This window comes from Schistocerca serialis, chromosome 5 (assembly GCF_023864345.2).
Source record: "Schistocerca serialis cubense isolate TAMUIC-IGC-003099 chromosome 5, iqSchSeri2.2, whole genome shotgun sequence".
In the NCBI taxonomy this organism is placed as follows: Eukaryota; Metazoa; Arthropoda; class Insecta; order Orthoptera; family Acrididae; genus Schistocerca; species Schistocerca serialis.
In genome coordinates, this window is record NC_064642.1 from 586749646 (window position 1) to 586770773 (window position 21128).

The 21128-nt window shown below is 44.7% G+C and overlaps 1 protein-coding gene across 1 annotated transcript in view; it reads left to right on the top strand.

Moving 5' to 3' along the window:
* The window catches only part of LOC126482124 (atrophin-1-like), a 412049-nt gene that overhangs the window by 294199 nt on the left and 96722 nt on the right, over positions 1 to 21128 (top strand). Inside the window, exon 2 of the mRNA XM_050106100.1 lies at positions 4456 to 4517. The gene's annotated coding sequence lies outside the window, so the exon portion shown is untranslated. The remainder of the gene's footprint in view (positions 1 to 4455; positions 4518 to 21128) is intronic.

The following is a 21128-nucleotide window of genomic DNA, read 5'->3' on the forward strand; positions in this document are numbered from 1 at the left end:
ACTGCACCGACTCACCCACTGCCGAGCTCATAGCGCCCCTTAAATGCACGTGAACAGGCAACTTTTCCCCTTCCCCACGAGAGGGAGACACCAAAGCTGCGCCACCGCCACCGCCAGAAACGGAGGGCGACTGCTTTGCACTACGCGCTGCGACGCGCTCTCAAAACAGCACATTTTACCACGGCTCACGCTTCAGTCCTTACAGTGTCATGAAGTTCCGGCAAGTGGTGGCGCTATACGTAGCTTTCAAAGGAGCATTTGTAATGGAGGTGCGTTCCAAGAAGAGAGCTGTCATTGTGTTTCTTTTGGCGGAAACCCAGAGGACTGTGAGACGCCCTGCTAAACCCGCATGACAGAACAGGTAGTTTAAGTTGTGGAAAGGGGCCAAAATAAGTGGTTGCCAATTACAATCGAACATACAACTTTTTATTTGATCAAACGTTACATAAGCCAAGAAATTAAAAAAAAAACACAGCTTTAGTTTTGGAACTTAATTAGCTGCTGAATGCGCCATACAATCTCATGTGTTAAGGACAAGACCACTTTAATTAAAAAACGGCTGAAATCCAATAACCTAAAGCTCAACCAAAATCATAAATTTAAAACGCTAAGCCTTATCTTAAAACCAGTTCCTTAATTAGGCTCATGGCCCAAAGAAACTGACACTTTAAGAGCAAACAACTTAAATTCAAAATCGGCTGAAGGCCCAACACTTAAGACTCAATAACATTAATTTTAAAAATGCGAAAGGCTCTACGTAAAACAGTTCTTAAATTAGGCTGAAGGCCCAAACTATTTAACACCTTAAGAGCAGAACAACTTTAGGCCTAATTCAACATGGGCTAAAGGGCCCAAGTATCTTTAAGAGTAAAACTACCTAAATTCAAAATCGGCTGAAGGCCCAACACTTAAGACTCAATAACATTAATTTTTAAAATGCCAAAGGATTTATATAAAACAGTTCTTAAATTAGGATTAAGGCCCAAACCATCTGACGCCTTAAGGGCAAAACAACCTTAATCAAAAAATCGGCTAGAAGCCATACAAGTACAAACAACAAGAACGAACAAGAAAGGGCAGTACACCCAAGGGCGCTCAGAAGTTCCGAGGGTCGGCCTGGAATTAAAACGCTGACGTTCGCTTAGGTGAGACATGCAGCTGGCCCAACCAATGTCGATCCGACGACAACCCAACAGACAGATAGTCAACGGACCCACCAACAAGATGACCTCCACTTCACCCGACCAACACACAACAGGGAGTTCAATGGAACAACGTAGAAGGTATTGGCGCCCACAACCAATTATACATTGAGCTGTCAAACTACACACCCTGCTGGACAGTGATAACACGATGAGGAAAATACACTACCTTAATTTACGTCAACGGCCAGGGCAGGTTCAAATGTGTGTGAAATCTTATGAGACTTAACTGCTACGGTCATCAGTCCCTAAGCTTACACACTACTTAACCTTAATTATCCTAAGGACAAACACACACACCCATGGCCGAGGGAGGACTCGAACCTCCGCCGGGATCAGCTGCATAGTCCATGACTGCAGCACCCTAGACCGCTCGGCTGATCCCGCGCGGCCCAGGGTGTGTAACCGAAACGTTAACGTCAACAAGGCAGAAGATTCCGCTGGTGAACTTCAATTGAAATTACTAAGTACAGTAAAACTCCACCGGAGGGTGGCTAAAATTTGTCTACTTTAAAACACACAATGTTGCTCGCGTGAATATCCCAACAGCTGAAAACGATCTCCAAACGACACAATGTGAACAGTCGTCAGTTGCTGGTAGATTAAGTCAAAACTCAACTTTCGTGTCCAGGATGGGTGAGCCACGAACCTCATAGCAATGGGAACAGCACCACACCGACACCGTAGAGAGGCCGCCAGCGGGACCCGCTAACCAAACTACACGCCGCGGATATTTCCTCACTGCATGCCAACAGACCAACTGCCGGCCTGGAAATGGTGAAAGGACCAAATATACGTCGGACGACCAGACGCCCAACCGAACGACCAACCAACGGTCGTCCCGCTCCAATCTCCCTCCATCAGACAGTTCATGTGTGTCGCCAGCGGTCGGCGAACACTGGCTGTCGGCGCCTCACCGGCGCTCGGTCCCCAACTCACTGCTGCTGCATCAGGACTGCACTACTGGTCCAACTCCAACTGACTGCCAGAAACACGACGACCCATAAGTACTATCGGTCGCTCCAGAGATGGTACGACAGTGCACTTACTGATACGCGATGCTGCTGCCACTCATGGGCAAGTAAGGCAGGAAGTCAGTGACGCCAGTAAATGAATTAAGAAAACAAGGTGGCAGTACCGTAATAGAAGATGGAAAACAATAAATAGGATAAACGCGAACCGTGCACGGCTCGCACTGCCTAAGTTCATAGGCCTTGCAGAACGTCTGCAGAGACCTGGCAGTGAACGAAAGCATGGTGCGTCGTTGGACGAGGCATCCACCACCATCGCAAGAAAGGTCGCACAAATGTGTCCCATCTCCAGCGTGCCGGCCAGCTGCACACAGCTGCGACACAAACAGTGTTGGAACGTGCGGACACTCTCATTCGAGATAATCGACGGATCACAATCAAACATCTCGCGGCACAACTGGACGTCCCTGTTGGTAGTGCTGACCAACTTGTTCACTATTTGGGGTTCTCAAAAGTGTGTTCATCCTCATCCACCGTACAGTCCGGATCTCGCACCTTCCGACTTCCATCTGTTCGGCCCAATGAAAAACGCACATCGCGGGAACGTACGTGGATGATGGGAATCTTACTCATGTAGCAGGACGTTGGCTCCGACATCGACGAGTAGAGAGGTACAGGCGCTCCCTGTCAGGCGGCCTAGGGCCATCTCATTGAACGAAGATTAGGTTGAGAAACAGGGTTTTGTAACCAAAAGAGTGGGGGAATAGTATGTTGTATATGAGTCCTGAATAAAACCAACTTGCTTTCAGAAAAAATAATGTGTTGCATTACGTCCATCGTGTGTTTAGTACGTCTTACCCAACGTCTAAAATTTCTTAAACTGTCCATAATATAGGAACTGCCTTTTTACAGTCCGATTAGAGTTCTGTTCTGGGGAAACGGGGTGTTTGGTGTCCAGTTGCCGCAACATGTTGACTAGTCTCCTACCTGTAATCTTCAGTCGAATTCCATGGCTTGGCTGATAACCTTAAAAGGTCTCATCAAATAATTCCGCCGAGAAAGTGAATGACCTATTTCGGATTATGAATCATGTTCGTATGTTACTCTTTTTCGGTTCTAGAGCTTTTTCGTAGAGCCAGAACCAGAGTAGTTTTCACCCTGCAGTCATAATCAGAAATCAGATTGCACTCATATGTATTTCAATAAGCGACTGGACACAAACAAAATCAGACTTATTTTTAACCTTGTCTCACGTGTGAAACAGGCCAGTCTTACAAAACGCTGCTTTACTATTGCAAACTGTGCACACATCAGATCAGGAAGAATTCTTGGTCACTACTTAAGAAAGAAGATAATTTGAACAGTAAATGGGCAGTAACATCTGGACATTGCCTGAGGCCCGGAAAACTACGTACGAGTGCAAACGGTGAAGTTTAACAATAGTTGTGAGAGCAGTCACATCCTCACCGGTGTTATACCAAACGGGTAAGAGTATATCATGGAGCGTTCTCTCTCGTTATGTGGAAACAATTGGTCCTATGGAAAAAATGATGAGGTACTTTCTGTAGAAAATTTAATGCACTTAAGTTTTGTACTGGGATACGTTTGCGATAGGGGCTGTAGTTTTCCAGTTATTCAAGAAAAATGTATAAATATAACTTCCAAACGCCCCCGGTAGCTGAGTGGTCAGCGCGACACAGTGTCAATCCTAAGGCCCGGGTTCGATTCCCGACTGGGTCGGAGATTTTCTCCGCTCAGGGACAGGGTATTGTGTTGTCCTAATCATCATCATTTCATCCCAATCGACGCGCAAGCCGCCGAAGTGTCGTCAAATCGAAAGACTTGCACCCGGCGAACGGTCTACCCGACAGGAGGCCTTCGTCACACGACCAACAACCAACAACTTTCAAACGAGTTTTTCTTGAATAACTGGAAAACCGTGACGTACAGGAAAAACGTATCCCACTAAAAAATATAACTACATTAAATTTCCTACAAAAAGGCCCTGTTTTTTTCTGTAGGACCAGTAGATCGCGCTGAGCGAATGAGAGAATATGAAAATCTTGCGCATGGTATTTGAAGACATCGTGGCTTGCATTAAACCCAGCTGAAGAGGTAGCTGAATCTCCTACAAATACGCAGTTCAGCTTTAGTCTTACATATGTAAACGGGTTAGTTGTAGAAGCAAGCAAAACTGTTCTCGATATGGCGCTAATGATATGTTAGTAACTAAACTTAAAATTGTATCCAACTGCGACGATAATGTTTATATTGTGTTGCAGGACGCCCCTGGTCATCCGCAGCCCAAGGCAGGCAACCGCCACGGAGATGCGCGCTTTCATAGGTGAGCTACTGTTTCGTTCTTACTGTCTGGAGGCGTATCGATGACGATACTTTTTGTGGAAGTACGTGGGGAATTGGAATGTATATTTTTACCATAATCATTAGGATATATACATTAACTGAACATATGTAGTTTATTCGTGCCCCTTTTTTTGTAGGTATCTGGATCATCTCTCTTTAGTATCCTATAGATATCGGTCAATATAGCAGTAGTCGACCGCCATGTGTACCATCGTTTTATGACAGGTATGCCCCCCGATCACTAAATGCACCATAGTTCTCTAGTAACACATCGAGGTGGAAGTAAAGGAAGTGTACGCAGTCTGTGACCATATAAGCATGAATAAGTTAGTCCGTGAGGTCCTTGTAATTTTCGGCTTTCACGTTTGCCAAGAAGAGGGTTAGGAAAACAATGCCACTCATGCAGCAATAGAAGGGTTAGAATGAATTCAAAATCTAGGTCCCCCAATAGCTGACTTGTCTGTGAACCAGTTAATATCCCATTCTTGGTCTTCTCTACGCTAAGTTGTGAAAACTTCTTACACATATAACGAAATGCTCCTTCATTCCTGTGCACAGCCTTTTCAAACGCTGTCATGCATCTCAACCTAATGTGCGATTGTGGGAGAACAAGTTTGCTCTGATTTACTAGAGATTCTTCAGTAATATACAGGGTGTCCCAGCTATCTTGTCCACCCAAAATATCTCTGGAACAATAATAGCTATTGGAAAACGACTTTCACCGGTATCAATGAGTATGTGCTTTGTCATGCTATGGATTGCTGAAGAAAAATATAGGAGGTCCATTTAAAAAAAAAAAAAAAAACAAGTTTGTGTTAAAAAAACTTTCATTTTAGAATGTTTCCAAATATGTACATATGAATGTACATATTGGGAAACATATGAATGTACATATTTGGAAACATTCTAAAATGAAAGCATATGTGTTTTTTAACACAAACTTATGTTTTTTTAAATGGACCTCCTATATTTTTTCTTCAGCAATCCATAGCATGACAAAGCACATACACAATGGCGTTGATTGTATCGCAATATTCCCATTACATCCCGAGATATTAAGACGCGAAGTTGACGCTTGAAACACCCGACATGCGCTGCTAGCGCACGTCCTGAGGCTCAGGCGTGAACCCCATGCTGCCCGTAATTGCGATGTGATTGACATGTGTAATCACACTTCCATACTTATCAAGAGGTCCGAAACGAATAATACGGTCTGCTGCCATCCTGCATTAACGTCGTACATTCCAGCAGGTATTTATCCCATAGGCTAGGGGTGATGCGGTTCTGTAACATATCTGTGTACCGCAACGTTAGTCACACAGTTAACTTCGCTTATCGTTAATCCGTTACTGAAAAGGTAATGCCGTTCAACGTTAAAACTTTACTTTACTGTAGATCTAGCGCAAGTGACAGTTAATCATTCACTCGTAATAGTATAATTCATGTTGATGGTTTTAGCGAAACGAGCAAGTGGACTAAAAGTTTTACCGTTGTTTAGGTAAAAATGTTTTGATCTGGGAAGTTCAGGTTGGACATAGAAGATGAATGTAAACATGTTTATCCAATTAGATTTATTATCACATAATTATCAATGTTGTGTTTATCTAATGCGTTAAATGACAAATTGTTGCAAACAAATGTTTCTTAACATCACTGGGTAAAATGTCGCTTTGTAGAAACTTCCACTGTGATACCAGCACTACATACTAAACAAAGCGTTCACATCTCATGCTCAAAGTGATGCCCATTGGCTTGCATAAATAGGGTCACTCTGCGGATGAAGGGTGCCCTACTTCGTGCTACTGTTTCCTCTTTGATGGCTGTACAAGCATCAATAATGCGTTGCTTCATGTCCTCTGGTGTTGTTGGTGCATGTTGGTAAACAGCATCCTCCACTGCTCCCCAAAGAAAATAATCCAGCGGTGTAAGGTCCGGATATCGGGCAGGCCACCTAACTGGGCCACCTCGTCCAATCCACCTACCAGGGAACTTACGGTTCAGAAGTCATCGTGCTCGTAAGGCATTATGTGCAGGGCATCCATCATGCTGATACCACATGACCATTCTCCGGTTCAGAGGTACGGTGTCCAAGAGAGCAGGAAGATTGTGTCGTATAAATCTGGAGTATTGTCTGCCATTTTGGATGCCATTTATAAAGAAAGGTCCGATAATGGTATCTCCAATAATCTCACACCAAACATTAACTTTCCACGGACGTTGATGCTCTACCTGACGGAGCCATTTTGGATTGTCTGCGGACCAATAATGCATATTCCTCATATTGACAATTCCTTTGTTGGAGAAGGATGCCTCGTCGGTAAAGAGAACATCTGCAAAAAAATTTGGATTAGTCAGAAGTTTTTGCTGAGCCCACCTATTGCGGAAGTCATTTCCATGAAGATCCTGGTGTAAATGAACATGGTAAGGATGAAATTTGTGACGTTTAAGAATACGCTGCGCACTTGATTTCGACACACCAACTTCACGTTCAATTTGACGTGTGCTGATTTGAGGATTCATAGCTATGGTAGCGAGCACAGCAACTTCAGCACGTTCATCTGTGCGTGTTCTAGGACGATGTCGAGGTCTTGGATTTAAGCTTCCCGTTTCACGTAGACGAGATGTGAGACGACCAAACATCCGGCGCCAAGGCGATATCTTGTCAGGGAATCGTCTTCTGTACAGTCGTTCTGCCTGAACAGCATTTCGTCCACCTACAACAGGGTACAGTACAGGTATGTAGAGTAGGGTAGAAAACAGACATATTAATAATCATAATGTTCGCTAACAGTACTATCAACAAACAAGCAATCTCATAACGTATTTCCCGTCAACGTACATTCTCCATAGATCAGCAGCATTTCTAACACATCTTCATGTGTGTATATCATACTGTACAGTATAAGTTCTACAACACAATGTTTATTCACAATGTGTACTACCTCCGTGCCGTCACTAGATTACTCTGATGCACGACTACACTGGCAAGCGGTGTACTGCACGCCAAAGCAACAACAAATGGGACGCTCGGAGGGCGGTGGAGTACAGGAGTTTGCATGGGTCGCAAATCATAAACAAGGCGAAGTGGTAACTGTGACAGTAGTGGGAACTACGTTGGACACTTGACTAGGTAGAGCCAGGCCCTGCGCGACAGGCACAATGGGTCATATAACGCATTAGATAAACCTTATTTTGGGTGTGCAGGATAAATAGGACAACCTGACGGGTGTACACCGATCGGTACTGGTTCATATTGTGTACGTAGATACGTAAAACGTGCAAGAGGGAAACCATTATGTGCTTATGAGAGTTGATGGCAGCAGGCCGTATTATTCGTTTCGGACCTCTTGATAAGTATGGAGGTGTGATTACACATGCCAATCACATCGCGATTACGGGCAGCATGGGGTTCACGCCTGAGCCTCAGGACGTGCGCTAGCAGCGCATGTCGGGTGTTTCAACCGCCAACTTCGCGTCTCAATATCTCGGGATGTAATGGGAATATTGCGATGCAATCAACGCCATTGCGTATGTGCTTTGTCATGCTATGGATTGCTGAGGAAAAATATAGGAGGTCCATTTAAAAAAACATAAGTTTGTGTTAAATAACACGTATGCTTTCGTTTTAGAATGTTTCCAAATATGATACATTCATGGGCCTCAGCCCTACATTGATACCGGTGAAAGTCGTTTTCCAATAGCTGTTATTGTTCCAGAGATATTTTGGGTGGACAAGATAGCTGGGACACCCTGTATTTTGGCCCAGGCACCAGAGCAGTTAGTACTGGCCTTTCTCTCTGTGTGTAGTGTTTCTCCTTTGCGTGAATGTCCCACTCACACAGGTGTTAACAACGCCCTTGCAACCCCAACTGCATCGTAATGACTTCGAAAACTCCACATACCAGCCATTCATGTTTATTGCAGTTAACTCAGTTCACAACGAATTGCAGAATGGTATAATTCTCTTTAGCTAAGGCAGCATGTGTGACTGAGATGAATGGCCTTTCATTACCACTGTGTAGCAGTACAGACTTCGGTCTTTTGTTTAAGCCATCTATAAAAAGTTCCCACTATCTGGTTTGTAATATAATGTTCACGTGTTATACAAGTTTTTCTCACTCTTCTGAACGCAAACACACGTACTACACTACTGCCCATTAAAATTCCTACACCATGAAGATGACGTGCTACAGACGCGAAATTTAACCGACAGGAAGAAGATGCTGTGATATGCAAATGATTAGCTTTTCAGAGCATTCACACAAGGTTGGCGCCGGTGGCGACACCTACAACGTGCTGACATGAGGAAAGTTTCCAAACAGCAGTTGACCGGCTTTGCCTGGTGAAACGTTGTTGTGATGCCTCGTGTAAGGAGGAGAAATGCGTACCATCACCTTTGACAAAGATCGCATTGTAGCCTATCGCGATTGCGGTTTATCGTATCGCGACATTGCTGCTCGCGTTGGTCGAGATCCAACGCCTGTTAGCAGAATACGGAATCGGTGGGCTTAGGAGGGTAATACGGAACGCCGTGCTGGATCCCAACGGCCTCGTATCACTAGCAGTTGAGACGACAGGCATCTTATCCGCATGGCTGTAACGCATAGTGCAGCCACGTTTCGATCCCAGAGTCAACATGTGGGGACGTTCGCAAGACAACAACTACCTGTACAAACAGTTCGCCGACGTTTGCAACAGCATGGATTATCAGCTCGGAGACCATGGCTGCGGTTACCCTTGACGCTGCATCACCGACAGGAGCGCCTGCGATGGTGTACTCAACGACGAACCTGGGCGCACGAATGGCAAAACGTAATTTTTCGGATGAATCCAGATTCTGTTTACAGCATCATGATGGTCGCATCCGTGTTTGGCGACATCGCGATGTTCACACATTGGAAGCATGTATTCGTCATCGCCATACTGGCGTATCACCGGTCGTGATGGTATGAGATGCCATTGGTTACACGTCTCGGTCACCTCTTGTTCGCACTGACGGCACTTTGAACAGTGGACGTTACATTTCAGATGTGTTACGACCCGTGGCTCTACCCTTCATTCGATCCCTGCAAAACCCTACATTTCAGCAGGGTAATGTACGCCCGCATGTTGCAGGTCCTGTACGGGCCTTTCTGGATACAGAAAATGTTCGATTGCTGCCCTGGCGAGCACATTCTCCAGATCTCTCACCAATTGAAAACTTCTGGTCAATGGTGGCCGAGCAACTGGCTCGTCACAATACGCCAGTCACTACTCTTGATGAACTGTGGTATCGTGTTGAAGGTACTTGTACACGCCATCCAAGCTCTGACTCAGTGCCCAGACGTATCAAAGCCGTTATTACGGCCAGAGGTGGTTGTCCTGGGTAGTGATTTCTCAGGATATATGCACCCAAATTGCGTGAAAATGTAACCACATGTTAGTTCTAGTATAATATACTTGTCCAATGAATACCCGTTTATTATCTGCATTTATTCTTGGTGCAGCAATTTTAATGGCCAGTAGAGTATGTCAGTGAGACTAGGAATTTGGCTTTACGCTTTGGAAGATCGAAGTCCCTTGTCAGATAGATTTTGTGTGGTTCTCCAGATGAGAATGTTGGTGTAAATGAAGGTTCAGTGTCACTGGCTGTACGCGTCGGTTCAGCATCATCGCTACGACTGCTTGATGATGGTACAAGTAGGCAACAGGAACCGGCAATCCTTCGCCGTGATCCATATGGCGAATGACAGATGGGATGCCAGAATATTGAATATTGCTCTTCCTCTTGATATTGATTGTTTTCGTCAAGGGAGGTACTGTAAAAAAGTTGCATTCCGATGAGTGATTTGTCGTTCACTCCAAACAGCAGGCACGCCAAACTTCGTGGAGAAGTTGTCACCATGCATCCAAGCATTCCTCATAGACGGACACGAGGTATTAGACACGTGTAGAAATTATGATTTACTCTGGTATACAACTTAACACCCGAAATACAAGACTTACCCTTACCTCAGTGCCTTAGTCAATGGTCGCCATCTTGAGACACAAATAACGATCTGTACAAATGTAACAAAAGTTACCATGTTTGTTACTGCAGATGCGGGGCGTTTTTGTGAAAGCGTACAAGCCCACAGTAACACAAATATTCAGTTTCAACGCTTCACCTCACTTACATTGTCTGCCAGCCGCCACAACACTTGTTCCAATATTACGTGAACTAACGCACCGCAAGAGCACGCAGACGTGATAAGCAACAACTTTAATATTGCGCCTGGTTTCTGTAGTCGACAACGCTCACGTGATGGTGGACATATGAGCTATGATGTAAAGCAGTGTCGCGAAAATGTACGGGAAGCGTCCACCTAATTCACTTACGCCAAGGGAACTTTGTCACAGTGCCTTTGCATGTAACCCTTACAATGTCCCATACGTGTGACTGTGATACGAAAACACTTTATTTACTTTTAACCCTGAGCTAGGAACCAATTGTAACCTTGATATTCTTGTTTAGAGCAACCCAGATCTATTAAGCACGGGTATTTTTGTATCTGTAAAAAATAAAAAGCGAAAATTTGTGTACCAATGAATTGTAACTTGAGACTTTCCTGTCCTGTCACTCACTCACTCTTGGTGTGTGCGTGTGAGCGCGTGCACGTTTGTGTGAGTGTGTGGGGGGAGGGGAGGGGGGGTAGTGTATGTAGATGGCTTGGTTATGTGACAGATTATTTACTGAATTCACCCGTAGAAGAAGCTGTAGAAGGAGGAAGGAAGGAATCCTGATCAGCCTCGGCATAGCTGTGTTAGCGGTGTCATTCATACTTTTGTCAAAACTTTGCACGCTTTTTAGTAGCGGCTGGGTCATTATGCACCACATAAAGGCACTGGCATAGGTTTTGCTAAACGGACACGAAGCTCCCACACGTAACTTACCCTGATGGCCAAAACTCTAAAATCACTTGCTTAATAGCTTCTTGGTCCACCCTTGGAATGCAGTAAGGCCACTTGACAAGACCTCGATAAGTTTCCGGAGGTACGCGGAACCAGATGCCTGCGCCTAAGTCACGCAGTTCCCGTAAATTACTGACTGGTTGTTTGTACTAGCTTCTGGGCTGGCGTCCGATAGCATCCCGGACGTGCTCCGTCGCGTTCGGATGGGGCGCTTTTGTTGGCCAAAAGAATCATGATCCTTGATCTCTGAATAACGATTATGGTTTTGTGATACGAACAGTTAACCCCCTACAGGATGCCATCACCGTTGGAAAAGCCATCACGTATGAATAATGCAGTTCACCGTCATCGGGCATTCAGTTACTACTACAGGTCCGATGGAAGCCGAGGTGAATATCCCCCATACACTAATACTGCCCTCATCGGCCTGCATTGGGGACGCGTTGCAAGTTTCTAGCACTCGTCCGCCTGAATGTGACGGCACAGGACACGACCATCGACCTGATGTTACGAGAAACGTGATTTATCCAACTAGGTGGTTCGTTTCCATTGGTCCTCAGTGTTTTCACCGACCTTTAACCACTTTCAATAGACATGATATTGCAGTTTCTGTGTTATCTCGAATTATGATGCAATATCGTATTTATCCGCCGACATCGGTCAAGCGACTTTCAAGTAAGATGTCTCCCCTGTACAAGAATATACATAATGGATCTACGAGCGCAGGTTGTAGAAACATGGTTGACGACATATGGAAGTTAGGGTGTGGCCCTGAGTCGTGCTTACATAGCCAGATGGTAAGGCGACAGCTCGCTTCAAATTGAGTCCCTAGCTCTGAGGACTATGGGACTTAACTTCTAAGGTCATCAGTCCCCTATAACTTAGAACTACATAAACGTAACTAACCTAAGGACATCACACACACCCATGCCCGAGGCAGGATTCGAACCTGCGACCGTAGCGATCGCGCGGTTCCAGACTGTAGCGCCTAGAACCGCACGGCCACCCTGGTCGGCTTGGAGTCCCTGTCCGGCGCAAATTTTCATTGTCGTCATTCCATTATACAGCTGATGGTTGTCCATATTCGCAACTGTGAATGCATTTCATTACTTTTTGCATGTGAACGGCCGACCAGTTTCGTCGTTTCGAGGCGCTTGTTCACAGGATCCATACCGTAACAGTCTGTCTTTTTGCGAGTACTGCTAACGACAGTAAATTTCCCCATCTTCATTCGGTGTGCCTCCTGTTGCACTCTTTCCATACCGTGCCACCTGCCGGCAGCAACACAAGACTACATTCCATCTCACAGTACCCAGTAGTCATGATGTTCCGAGCCATCTACTGCACTTGTGTGTGACACATGGTATCTTCAACTCCGCAGCCCAAGCTGCTCTTGAACAGTTGAAACATTTCAAAACAGCACATGTTTCAATTTATAAACTTTCGTGCGTTTACAATACCCAGGGAAAGAGTTACATTCACAGTTAATGCAAATGGTAAATAGCTAGAGTTGTCGTCCCACAAAGACTGACGAACATCAGTCTGGAATTGTCGCTATCTGGATTTCATAATCATCTTACGGCCGTTATAATTATGTCTCCAGCCCACCTTAAGTAGCTCCATGCAGATGCTCCTCTTTACCTTTAGTGACTGATAGATAATCACGTAGCGAATCGACAGAGGAGCTGTGTATTTACGCACATGAAGATCCAGTCACATTTCAGATCTTTTACGAACTACCCATCTGCAAGTAATGACATTTCGTAGTGACGTAATGTCGCTTTATAAAATTGCCTCGGCTACCTACATCCTCTTAGATCTGAAACCGTTATTGAGAGGTCAGTTATTTACAGGGTATATCGCAAGTAACAGCGAAAACTCATAGGGGCAACAGCGTACAACAATATAAGCAAAAAAGGTTCAGTATCACAACTCGACAAACGGGCGTTTGGAAGAAAATAGTGAATATACCAAATATAGTTGAAATATAAAATTTTCGATGAACTCTCCATCTATCTAGACTCAAATTGCACCCATGGCATACCTGATCAAGAAATAAAATACTTCTGGAGCAGATGTTACAGTTTACTGTATTCTCGTACCTATTAAAGGAGGCGTTCCACGTGCCATGCCAGGAATTGTATATAATACTACACGGTTCTTCAAAAAGAATGACCTAATTTCAAAATTACATATTTGCTAATAGAAACATACTACAAACATGTGATGAACTGAACAGTCTTGAAGTTTTTTCTGTGCTATTACAAATGCTCTGTGTGACCACCAGCAGCGTCACGAACAACATCTAGACGACAGCTAAATTCATCACCAACTTTACACGATGTACCTGCTTTTTCAGAAGTTATGACAGTTGTTAATCTGTTGTTCACTTTGCCTATCCGCGAGGTCAAGGGGAGGTGAACGCACTTTCCTACTTATATCCCCACAGGAAAACGTCTGATGGGGTCATGTCTGGCGGTCTCGGAGGTCAAGATTGCAGGGAAGCGTCTCAAAAAAAATGGTTCAAATGGCTCTGAGCACTATGGGACTTAACTTCTGAGGTTATCAGTCCCATAGAACTTAGAACTACTTAAACCTAACTAACCTAAGGACATAACACACATTCATGCCCGAGGCAGGATTCGATCTTGCGACCATAGTGGTCGCGCGGTTCCAAACTGAAGCGCCTACAACCTCACGGCCACACAGGCCGGCCCATTCCGGTCACTGTGTTCGCTTTTACACGACAAACAGCATAAAAAACGTTCACTTTACGTAAGGCTCTTTCGTGCTCAATAATGTCATGAGGGCTCTAGGATGCCCACACGCCCAAGTTACCGCTAAAATGAAGTGTTGCTTTGTCACTGGAAGTTAACCAAGGTAGAAATGTAAAAAGACGTTGATAGTGCCGCTGCTGGCGGACACATACATCATTTGTAAGAGCGTAGCCAAAAATTTTAAGATTTACAGAGCATTTTGCAATGTTTCTCGTATTTGTAGTAAGGTTTTTTTAATGAATGTGAAGTTTTGAAATGAGGCCATTCTTTTGAAACACCCTGTATATAGCACTCACGAATTCTTTCATACATTGATCATCTCGTGAATCGTAACAAGACTGTACAGCTTACTCCTCCAAGGGGGAATGCGGCCCTTTTCACTTTTGAGGTGTCACAAGGGAGAAAAATGTAGATGCCAAGATGGCCTATTCATCTTGAACCAATCGGTACGTTAGATGTCGTCTCATGTTAGCAGTTAAAATCTGTCCATACCACAACATTCTTGCACTGTAATCCCATGATGGGCCGTGGGTGGAAGTTTAGCACAGTTAAAGAATGACCTTATTAAAGGAGGATTTCATATAAAAGTTTGCATTTGAAATCCATATTTACGAATTATGACAATATTTCACACTGAAAGCAGTGGCGGCTCTTAACCAGACATTTGGTATTATCTCTTGCGGAATCATGTTTACTGGAATGCTTTTGCTTCTACTATCGTATACATTCATCTGTCAGCCTTGGTGTTAACTACGTCTGTCGTGAACACTAACGATTAGAGTTGCGCTGTACCAAATCGAAGTAACAAAATTGAATTGGTCGCATAACTTCTGCGCTTTTATGTAACTAAAGCAATTTTTTTTTTGATGCAGGTACAATTTACATACACAACCATACAAATTCTGTGTATTTATTGTTGTTATTTTGTAATAAATATAACGTTCCTGTTACTTATGAAATGTGTGAAAGTTGTTTGCAACTAGCAGAAAGAAGTATTGTAGAAGCTAGACAAATCAGTGAAACGATGTTTGATATGTTTCTGTATTGCGATATCGTTTTAACTTTACTTTTTTGTTGAGGAATTTAGTTTCCTGCCGCTGTATGATAACCTGTATTTGGGGTCTTAATTTACAAAGCTTGTAAATTGTGTCTGTAGTGGTGTAAACTTACGTCGATTTTGCTTGCTTTACGTCGTTGAGATTTACGGAATTTACTGATATGTTTCTTCTTCTGCCATGACTACTTCTCATTTTTGACCGTGAATGCAATACTGATTGCCGCGCGGGATTAGCCGAGCGGTCTCAGGCGCTGCAGTCATGGATTGTGCGGTTGGTCCCGGCGGAGGTTCGAGTCCTCCCTCGGGCATGTCAGTAGCCGGCCGAAGTGGCCGTGCGGCTCTAGGCGCTGCAGTCTGGAACCGCGAGGCCGCTACGATCGCAGGTTCGAACCCAGCCTCGGGCATGGATGTGTGTGATGTCCTTAGGTTAGTTAGGTTTAACTAGTTCTAAGTTCTAGGGGACTAATGACCTCAGAAGTTGAGTCCCATAGTTCTCAGAGCCATTTGAACCATTTTGAACCTCGGGCATGGGTGTGTGAGTGTGTGTCCTTAGGACAATTTAGGTTAAGTAGTGTGTAAGCTTAGGGACTGATAACCTTAGCAGTTAAATTCCATAAGATTTCACACAATACATTTTTATCCGACTTCCTCTTCAGATGCAGGCAGCTACAGTGACATGACATTAGTATAGTTCGCGAAAAAAAACTTTCGTGGTTTTGCACTAAAAAGAACTGTCACACTTCATACTTCCATAAAAATTGATATTCAGGTAACACTGTGTCTACTACAGACTTCTCACAAGAAGAATTGAATAGAGTCAGCGGTGGTGGTTCAAATGGCTCTGAGCACTATGGGACTTAACGGCTGAGGTCATCAGTCCCCCAGAACTTAGAACTACTTAAACCTAACTAACCTAAGGACATCACACACATCCATGCCCGAGGCAGACAGCGGTGGTGCTAATGATTAAAATTTTTGTCGTAGCTTGTTGAGGCTTTTCCATATGTACCTATACACTAGCTGTACCTCCATATAGAAAAATACACAGGCAGTTCTGATTGCTGTGTGGTCTTCAGCAGCTGATTCGACTGTCCACAAGCACGTATTTTGTTCGCCTGGTGACGATGCATTGGAGATACTTATCCGATCTCTTCCTCACTAGCATCCCACTGACTCTCGAATGTGGGCTGTTTTTTGTAGGTTATTACCGTTGTATGTGTTCAGGTATACACTCGTCCCCACACCACGAGCCAACAGGAGCAATTTATCCGGCGAGCAAACAAATCACAGTTAATGGCCGTTCGCCGGTAAAACAACGCGCAGCTTTGGTTGGCCAGGACAAATATGAAGGGCCTGGCGGCCGGCACTCGGTGGCCGGACTGCCGAGGATCGCCTTGTTTGCCCTGTGCGGGTGTTTACCGGCGCGCTGCGGCGCGTCGCCGCTGTTTGACGAGCGACCCGCCGTCCCTCCAGGCGAAGGCGAAGGCGAGCCCGAAGGCAGCGGCCGGCAGCCGGTGGATTGGCGCAAGACGCAGTGTACACCTTGGCTTGCCGAGACGCTACGGCGGCGACGGCGCTGAAAGCCCGCGGTGCGCTGGGAATTAGGGGAGAAGTGCGTCGCTCCTTCGGCGTTGTGCACCGCGCGTTCCATAACCGTCAGTGCACTGGAATCGAGGCTCTGCGCGCCAGCTCACCACGAATTTGTATATTGTTTCATCCTGTTTTGGACGCAATTAAACCAGTTTCATCCGAACAGTGGTCACTTTCAGAGCCCATAAAAAATAAAAAAAACACAAGACCACAACAAAATCAGTCAAGTCTCAAACTACAATACACCTGCAGCTCAGCCATTGCCACGTTTTATTGTGTTTCGTTTTCCTACCCGTTTCGTAAATTCTCCCTTTACACTAAACTATCTTTTTTGGGTTTTTAAAATGTTTTTTAGTTTTACGGTTATAAGCACATTGATAATAAAAGCTTTATGTTTTCGGTACCTCACCTGATATTCTACGGCGGCCGTTGTGGCCGAGCGGCCGGCCACGGTGGCTGAGCGGTTCTAGGCGCTGCAGTCCGGAACCGCGCGACAGCTATGGTCGCAGGTTCGCATCCTGCCTCGGGCATGGATGTGTGTGATGTCCTTAGGTTAGTTAGGTTTAAGTAGTTCTAAGTTCTAGGCGACTGATGACCTCAGATGTTAAGTCCCGTAGTGCTCAGAGCCATTTGAACCATTTGATATTCTACAAGCTGCTACTTGCTCATTTTTTTCCTGTTGGTTCTCCTTTTTAGTTTTTAGTAACTCTTACCTTTCTTTTAAAGAGTTGTATGATCATGTAACCTGGACACATACAGGGTAGTTCAACTTTCCCTACGTATGGGTTTCAGACATCCCGCCATGCCTTCGAAAAGCACGTAGGAGGTTTTTTATTTTCACTCGCTCACTACGCACAAATTATTATTCCTATAGACAAAATGAGCAGGACCTTTGTATAGGAAATGCAATGTGCTTAAATTTTATGCTGGGATACGTTTTCGCTGGAGGCCACATTTTTCGATTTATTCAAGAAAACCGCGTTTGAAGGTCACTCATTTATTCAACAAAAACGTGTTTGAAGGTCACTCATATCCATTTTTTCTTGAAAAATCGAAAACTACTGCCTGTAGCGAAAACGTATCCTGGCAAAAACTACATTAAATTTACTAAGAAAAGGTGCTTTCATTTTTTTCTGCAGGACTAATAGTTTGCACGTTGCAAGTGAGAGAATATGAAAAGTAGCATTTCGTATTTGAAGGCGCTGCAGGTTGCCTAAAACCCATGGAGAGGTTTTGCTCAATCACCCTGAAAGGTGGTTATCTACGCTATTTCTTAATGAATAATTTTCGCTTACCTTGAAAACTGCCCGAGCTATTATTTACGTTGTCTGGCAAAATAGAGTGAAGCACCAAGAAGGTGTGGTCACATTTCAATGTAACTTTGTATATGTGCATACCATCGGTGGGTATACAAATGATTAGAGCTCGAATTCTCTGTGACAGGTAGAACAGCTCCTGGTGGGCATTGGTGTTATTTGTGTTAAGTGTTGTTATCAAGCCTGGTAGAGTACATAGAGGCTTGAAGTGCATCAGATGTTGAGTGATCGCTGTGAAGTTTGCGGAGCTGGCACGTTCCCGCATGAAATAGTCATAAGTATCTGACAGATTTTGAAAGGGGCCTCATTGTGGCTCTCTACTTGGCCGGCTGCTCGAAACTTACAGTATCCAGAGCGTTCAGATACGACAGTGGCCCGATGTTGGGCTGCATGGGAACTTGGGGGGAGGCAGATCCGTCGTCAAGCTCCGGTCAACCACGCTTGACCACCGCAGGCAAGGATCGCCGTTTTGTGTGCCAACCACTCCTTAACCCCTTCACATCTGCGCGTTCCATCCGAGAAAGAGTAGTCGACTCTCAGCAAAATTCTGTGTCATCCCTCATACGTGGCACTTACTGGAATTAAAAAGAACTTGGATGGGAGGACCCACCTACATAAGTTACTTTTCACACAATCTGTTTATTTAACAATATATAAACACATAAACTAAACATTTAACCATAAAATTTTCTTTAACAAAATTAACAAATTTGCAAAATTCTTTTGACCTTAAATCTTAACTTGAATAAGCGTTTAATCTTTGCAAAAGAAACCTGAAGTGCTGTATTGCAAAACAGCAAACTAGATGACAATGATTACAAGACGGCCGGATCTGCATCCTGCCCGTTATCTGGTGAAACAGAGGTGTTTACTACCGCGCTGGACACAGTCTATCTTATTAAATGCCCTTCTGCAACACATTAAAACTATATAAGCACCATTGATGACAAGAGTGATTCAATTACTCAAAACAGATGACTTAACTTTTAATTTGAAAGCTATATGTCAAACGGTTTGGGGCTAAGATGCGCACCTGTGCTTAAAGGTTAATCAGATTTGCAAACAATATGACTGAGATAAGGCTTACTTCAAAGAAACCAACCTTTTAAATTCAATCGGCGACCAAGGTGCGACTGGATCCCAACCCGTCCCCTCTGGACATTTTATTTTGACTAAAGCCCTGGTGACAGTTGGCTGTTAATATTTTCAAAGTTAAACTGATTGTCAGTTATTAAGACCGCTCAGAAGGAACACCTTAAAACATTACTTGCGAACACTAATTAAAAGAGAACTCACTCCGCGGAACCACAAGATCCACCTAAAATACACCAATAACGACCAGGTCTTTCAAACACAAAAACGAACAGCTTAGTACAACAGAGATTATAACTAATGACTGAGAAATGCAATTACAATCAAAGAATTGAACCGGTTAACAGCTAAATCTAACCACAAGGTCCCTCTTTTGTTTAACGGCATCCTGAGCCTTAGTACAATTGTTGCGGCTGTATTTACGACCAAGAGCTGATTAATTAGAACATTAATGATCGGATACATACCAGAAAGAAAAGGTCATACAACAGCTGGACTAATTTTCAAACGACAACTAGAGTCTTAGTACAATACTATGGCCTATATTTATGACAAAGGGCCGACCGAGTAAAACTCCGAGGGTCGCGTGCAAACCAGAAAATAATGAGGGCAGGTACACAATGACACAAATCACTACTAGGATTACAGAATGTTACTCCCCTTTATCAGCAAGCGGTTCTATGGATCCACGGTGCGTCACAGCCGTTAATGAGTACTGCCGATGAAAGACAGGTAGAAGAAGGCAGCCAGGCCACGAGCGGCCATCCGACACGAGTGTTACCAACCAACCGATGGGATGTCGGCCTGCTGCTTGTAATCGACGCTGACCCTGGTGAAATACACCGGTATCTTCGCTCTACGCAGGCTCTCCTTGCGCAGCTCGTGGCTTCAGCCGCTCGGACCTCGTGACCACCTCTCGTCGCGACACTACCGCCAATCCCCGAACATCGTGCCTCCTTCTCGGGCTAGCGAACCCCCTATATATACCGACAATCAAAGACCTTCTAAGGACACAACCCACAGATACCAACTCTTCCTCATAGATGTTGGCAATGTGGCCGCAAGAGGGATAGTCAACACTACACCTGAGCCAGCGCCGCAAGAAAGGTCTAATAACTCGATGGTGCCACGGCTCAATATCGCACCATTGGTCGGAGGCTAGCAGCAGTTGGATTAGGCGGTTACCGTCACATGCGCAAGCTGAACACAGATGGCTGCGTTTGGAGTGGTGCAGTGTCCAGGAAGCGAGAGCTGCTGATGAATGGCCCGTGTCGTGTCAGCGATTAATTGTTTTTCTGCTCTACCCCAGAGGACCACCATCGGCATGGCGGCGACCTACAGAGAAGTCACTTTTTCCAGTGCTTTAGAGAGACGCCTAGCATCATATTGTGGAGAAGTCGTGGTGTAGAATTTTAGGCTAATCCAGGAAGCGATTGAGGAAACTGTGACAGAACAGCGGTACGTCATGGAGAGCCTTGATGTGCATGTGTAACCTCTTGGGGGACAACATGGTGATGCCAACACGACAATGGTCGTTTATACATGGCACGCGTCTCTATGGTCTGCACCGCGTGATGTTGAGGTACGCTAGTCTCCAGCAAGTTCTCCAGACCTGTTCCCGATAGAATATATGTCGAATCAACTCAGAAGTCAACTCAGCTCCAGTGGCAGTATCCAGGACGCCAAGTGTCAGTTACAACTGTTGTTGATCAGCATGACTCAGGAGAGGTCTCAACGGCTGTGACACCCTTCACCACCGAATAAGTGCAAGTATCCAGACCAGAGGAGGTGCAACGCCGACCTCATATATCGGCTCACACCCTAAGTTA